This window comes from Amblyomma mixtum, chromosome 2 (genome assembly GCF_055824585.1).
Source record: "Amblyomma mixtum isolate Tamu chromosome 2, ASM5582458v1, whole genome shotgun sequence".
In the NCBI taxonomy this organism is placed as follows: domain Eukaryota; kingdom Metazoa; phylum Arthropoda; class Arachnida; order Ixodida; family Ixodidae; genus Amblyomma; species Amblyomma mixtum.
In genome coordinates this window covers 146,807,227-146,813,471 of record NC_143013.1, presented here as the reverse complement: position 1 = coordinate 146,813,471, position 6,245 = coordinate 146,807,227, and the positions used below count along the sequence as shown (strand labels likewise).

General features: G+C 46.5%; 1 protein-coding gene across 2 annotated transcripts in view; it reads left to right on the top strand.

Annotated features, from left to right (window-relative positions):
• The first annotated feature begins 2,095 nt into the window (after positions 1 to 2,095).
• Positions 2,096 to 6,245, top strand: part of LOC149361185 (monocarboxylate transporter 13-like) — a 133,221-nt gene continuing 129,071 nt past the window's right edge. For both annotated transcript variants that reach the window (XM_089572620.1, XM_089572618.1), the window contains exon 1: positions 2,096 to 2,188. The gene's annotated coding sequence lies outside the window, so the exon portion shown is untranslated. The remainder of the gene's footprint in view (positions 2,189 to 6,245) is intronic.

Here is a 6,245-nt window from a genome sequence, read left to right as displayed (position 1 = left end):
ATAACCTATCATACCTCAGGGCGCAAAAAAAAGAAAAAGTAGAAAATTAGATACAAAGGTGCAATGAGGAAGGTGGAACACGATTACATGAAGAATGAGTGTGTCACGCAGGTAAATGCGACAAAGACACAGCAACGCGTTCAAAAGCGCATGCAATCCTGCCCCTGCTGTATAGGGTGCTGATAGACTGGGAGGAGCCAACAATACAGGACTTGGAAGATGAGGTATACGTGAGTGTACACATTGTATGCTCATGTGCTGCATAACTATGACTTAGGGCTACGCATTCGTAGCCTAGCCCACAGCCTGTTCTGGTGCCCTGCGGTGTACGGCAAAAGAACGTCATAACTTTGCGCTCGCCCTCATTCTCATGCTCTCGCATGGACTATAGTCATTTTGACACGAACTGTTCGAGTTACCTTTGGGATGTGCAAGCGCAGCTCAGATAATGCTCATGAAAGAAGCCGGCTGCAGCGACAGCATACTAAACGGCGTTCGCAGGAAATAGCTAGGCGAAAGCGCCGTAGTCTTATTTCATAAGGAAGGGCTGTAGTGTTCGATGGATGGATAAAGCTGAACCCTTTAAATCGTGTGGTGGCTCACTCCACCTAGCCATGACTCGTGAAATTTTACTATTCTCTTGGTTTTAGCCACTAACGGGATAAACTTCGCTTTCTTATTTCTACTCGCTTAAAATCATTTTTTTTCTTCACTGCCTTGAAACCCCGCCACCGCGGTGGCTCAGTGGTTATGGCGCTCGGCTGCTGGCCCGAAAGACGCGGGTTCGATCCCGGAAGCGGCGGTTGAATTTCTCTGGCGGGGAAATTCTAGACGCCCGTGTACTGTGCGATCGCAGTGCACGTTAAAGAACCCCACGTGGTCGAAATTTCCGGAGCCCTCCACTACGGTGTCTCTCATAGCCTGAGTCGCCTTGGGACGTTAAATCCCATAAACCATAAACCAACCCCTACCGATTTTGAAATAGGTGCAAGATTTCCCCCGGCCTAATGCGGGGCTGTTATGGGATGACATGCTTGAGAAGCGCGCCAGTGGTGGTGATCGTGGAAAACTGCACAACGTACTTACTGATATTCCGGTCACCCAACTCAGTTCTTCTGAGGGCATCAGTTCGCCGAAATAAGCAGTTTCTGGGTTTGACGCAAGTCTTCCTGCCTCCCTTCTGTACTGAATGGCGTCACCTCTACACGATACCTTCATCTAGTGGCTTAAGTGCTTCTAACAGCAGTATTTAGGAAATTATTCATTGTCTTCTTCCACAAGAACCCAACATCTTTAGCAGGAAATGTGTGCAATAATCTCCGTGTAATTCTCAGGCTTTGGCATAGTTGTTCGACGTTATTGGGCGCTCTATAAAATTTTCGTCAACAAGCCGCACCGCCATCGTCGTCGTCAAGAAATAGTGCGCAGCGTGGTTTGAGATGTCCAGAGGAACCGACTCGAACTCAGCAGCCATCATCTAGGTTAAACGTGCAGGAAGAATGGCACGGCGTCCCAGCTCTCAGCCTTCAGCACTTTGATACAGCGAGTTTGAAGGCTTCGTTCTTAGCGATAACGTTGCGTCACAGCGCTAACGGAAACCGTCAGCGCACGTCGTTGCGGAAGGCTGTCCACATGCGCCGCCGAAGCGCATGCGGAAAGGGTAAGAGCGCTGATGGCGCAGTACGGTGACAAAAGAAAAGGTTTAAAAACCAAACCGCAGGAACAGACGCATGTCCGCTTTGTGCTGGCTCGACTGTGAGGCTCCGTTAGGCCGTTTCGCGTCTGTGCCTGACGTAGCGGGCGCAGCGGCACAGTGCGATTGTTTATCGGGCTGTTTTTGCTAGCTTGGTCGTTGAGTCTTTTTCACGCGCCCAGGAATGCACTGCCGCGGCGCCAGTGACGCAGCTGTTTCTATTTTTTTTCCCCTCTGAGGCGGCCGTAGAAACTGCCGCGCTTTTGCGCATCTGCCATCCGGCGCTGCGGAAGCCCGTGGAAAGAATGGCGCGTTTTTTTGTTTCTTTTCATTCGCGAACTTGACATTTTGAACTGTCTATTAACGCCTTCACACCATTGTCGTTGCTGTCTGTTCAGTGACTCTGGAAGCGCCGCAAAACCTCGCTTCGGCGTCTGGCTCTAATCGGCGCCAAGGGTGGAGGAGTGCGGCAGCGGCGACCGGGACGCCTCGAAGGTAGGGGACAATTATTATATTTTTTTTTTCAGGCCCAGTAGTAAGCTCCCCTACACCTAGCTTAACATATAGGCAACCGGGATGTCTGCTCCTTGCTTACTACTGATGCTCGTAAACCATCTCCGTTGAGTATTACAGGAGGCAAACGCAGTTGCGTAGACTTGAGACATTTCTGTCGTGCAAACCTTGGCCTTTTATTCCAGTTTTCGAAGCCGTAGTCGTGTTGGCGCCGCTTTGTTTATGCGACGGTTAAACTGTTATGCGATGGTTGCTATTAAAATATAAGTGCGTGGCGAGAGCACTAAGAATATTTCTCCTATGTTCTTACTTCCATTCCTTTAAATTCGAAAGACACCGTCAGCTGAAAGGTGAAAGGTGTAGCATGCTCCATGCGCCTTTTTTTTTCACGAATTTCAAGTTGCGCGTCTTTCTAGCGTGCGCCTCGTTAATTTCCCCGTTCTGCTTTACTTGTGATCCTTGCGTTTTATTCATCGAGCATGTGCTTTCGGAAATTGTACCCTTTACCGCGGCGAGTGTCGGACGTCGTGCTTATCCACTCGAAATATTGCTGTGTTGAGTGGAAGCGTTGATATATAGCATCACAAAATTGATAAGAAACAGTTTCATTCTGTTTTTATAGTTTTCAAGCAATTATCGCTTTAAAAAAAGTGGATCTTCTATAAGATCCTGATAAATGTTAGCTTAATTTTAAGCAGTACTGTCGCGCTAATTATGACTCCCAAGATCTTGCAGGTAAGGCAGGTAAAGGTAAATAAAGTATGGTGTTCTCTTGCTTGACGTGGCGGCAAAGGTAGCATCGCGACAGAATTTACTGGCCTTCGATGATTCTGCCCTCCAAATACATGCAAGACGGCTTGGGATCCAGCTTGGCGTTGCACTGGGGAGTGGTCCAAAGCGCTGCGCGCCAGCAACTTAATAGCGCGAAAGCAATATTCCGATAGATAAGCTCCGAGCAAGGTATTGAGATGTTTGTAGGTTTGTGCCGAGGGCGTAGCATAAATAAGTTAATAAATAAAATAACGATCGCTGTGATTGGGATTCGAACCCGTGGTGGCGCGAACAGATCAGCTTCGCTGGCCGTTGCATGAGAGAACTATGCCATCGCCGCTGCCGATCACGCCTCGTGTTAAGCTGCCGCACTCTCGCGATGTCCACTGCACGTGCTCCTCTTCATCAACTTCTATCTGCGGCGCAAACAGACCAGATGAGCTTAACCTCGATCACAGGTGAACACGAGGCCCTTCCGAGGCTAAACCCGAGGCCCTTCAAAGCAAAGTCATGAGCGAAACGGGCCAAGCACATGCTGTCGCACGTTTTTTCGGCATAACTATACGTTAAAACTGTGCCGTTTTTTGTTTATTCTTTTGCTTGACGAAAAGTTTAGCACTACGGGTTGTGTAATTTGGAGTACTCATTTGTTATAGAAACCCAGAGAAGTGTAGGGTATGTTTTTATTCTCCTATTTTCCGAGTGAAAAAAGTTTTTTTTGTGACTTTTTGTGCGAGCCTCAAATTTTGTCAATCAAATGTTTTTTCTGTCGTAAGAAACATGGATTGTTTTGTTCTTTGCATCAGTGAAAAGAGAATTCAATTAGATACACAATTGCAGTTTGGAATGATAAATTAACCAATCAAGAAATGTTTATAGGCGCTGTCCCAAAATTGCCCGTTTTTCCTTGGTAAAGAATGAGTTAAGGAACATGCATCCTACGCATCCAAATACTCCAAAAATTCCAAGCATTTCTCATCAGGTGATCGGATGAAAGCGCGCTCGCGACAGTACTTTTTCGACTCTACGGGAGGGAAAAATGTGACATCAAAGTGGATTCTCAAAGCTCACTTCCTCTATTATCACACATGTTCGAAACACTAGGTTAAAACTTCTAAGCACTACGCGCTTTTTCTCGTTGTGTCACAACGAAGAGCCCTTGCATTGCATTAGAGGGTCAACTGCGAGCGCTGGTCATACCTGTCCGCAGCTTTCCTGTATTGAGAATCCTTGTTTAGGCAAGAATTGATTGAATTCGAAACAGATGCCACGCTCACCGGTCATGCGAACCGGGTCTTCTGTGTGATCTAGAACGGACCACTGACTAGCACCTATGGTTAGGTTGTGATTCTCGTCACTTGAAAAAAATAACTTCTCTGTGAAGGAGCGATATAAATTGTAGAACGCGCTCTTACGCATCCGTCCCTTTTCTCTTTTGTGGCATTTGCTTCCACATTCTGCAATAGGATCTGGTCATTGTTCATACATATAATCGTTGTTTATTACACCAGGGTATCCGTTGCCTTTGCTACAATGAAAAGCAAGATTTCTTTTCAGTAGATTCTTTTGCGCAGGTTTTTGATGATCCTGCTAAGGTAAAGGAGCCTGTCATCAAGGTGTGAGCCCGTTTGACCTATGCACCATTTCACAAAGCTAAACGGATGTGATAAATCACTTCTGCGTTTTGCGCACTGAGAGAACCGGCAAAAAGAGAATGCCAACTGGACGAACAAAATAGAATTCTCGGCAATGTTGTATTTTGGGGAGAGTCTCTTTCTGTCTATTTTACACGTTGTTTTTCATCATTTCACCAGACAGAACAGACTCAGACAGTAGATGGCTTTTGTCCTTTTTTTCTCTGTGGTCAGTCCTGCTATTATTGTGAGTGATCCCGTCCTTAAGAACGCACGAGGAGTCTGAGTCATCACTGTGGCAGTAACTAGCGGAGGAGCTCACGGTAGACAAGGAAAATGATCCTTGAAGCATAAACTTAAGCACTGAGCAGAAGAAGAGCAGTCTTAGTTCACATCTTCGTCTGAGCGATTGCGGGCATTCTTGACGAGCATCAATAGGCTTCTCCATACGAGGTGGAAAGAGCAAGAATGGCGGGGAGGACCACACTCCTGAAAAGGTCTTGTCCATGCAAGAAGGCGTGCTTTGGTCAGCGAACTCCTCCCTCCCCTCCCTTTTAGATAAATGATTTGTATCCTGTAGCAGTTGTCACGATATTTTCTGACAACGTCTTTTAGCTTACTGGTCTCCGACAGCTTGTGTTAGATGCTATGAGTCAAGAGAAAGGCGGCAGTTTTCCAGCCGAATGGGTTTCGAATCCATTTGTGAGGCAGATACATAGCGGCTCGAACGTCCAACATGAACGCGTTAATTATTTAACAAAAGAAGAGTTTCAAGCGTTTGTTTTCGGCAAAGGCAACCATTAGTTGGAAACAAGTCTTTATCCAACAAATTTCTTCCTATGCTACCGGCAAGGCTTCTAACAAAACAAGAGACGCGGAGTTGTTGAACGCTAGCCGGAAGTCCCATATCCCAACCTTCTTTTACAGGCCTCCTCAGAGGGGCACCAAACAATAAGGTTAGGGAGTGTTAGTTGCCAAGAATACATTAACATGAAAGCTCATATGCTTGTTTGGTGTGGAAATCGGTACAAGGAGTGCCAGCGGTATGCCGCGAATTCGCGACACAGGGCTTCAAAGGGTTTGCTGCAGTTTCATATCATTAGTACTGACTGTACAGCCTAACAGGCCTTCAGAGCCTTTTAAGGTTCGATTCAATGCTTTCGACGGCCTTCAAAGAAGGAATTGCAGTTTGGTGCATGTGGGCTGTATTGTACAGGTCATAAGAAGACAATATCGCTGCCAGCGCTTCTGCTTAACTAGCTAGATGAAAAAAAGTGGCACGCTTTTCTAAACCATATAACCATTAAATAATGACAATCCGTGTTAAGATTATTGAAGTGTGATGTCACATCAAGACTGGAGGCTAGCCACACTTCGCAGGGATCAAGCAATGCACGGGAATGGTTCTGGTTCTGGTCTTCCTGCTCCAAGAAATTTGGGCACAACGTTTTTACAGGGCTTGCGAAAAGCTCAAGAGGGTCAACTAAAAGAGCCTATTAAGCAAGCAGAATGTTTCATTTTCTCCTTAAGATGAGTAGTGTGCCGTTTCCGAGCCACTTGCTGTGTCACAGACATCGCACAGACCGGGTGGATTTACAGCATGCACTTCAAGGGACATCATAGCAGGAGGAAGC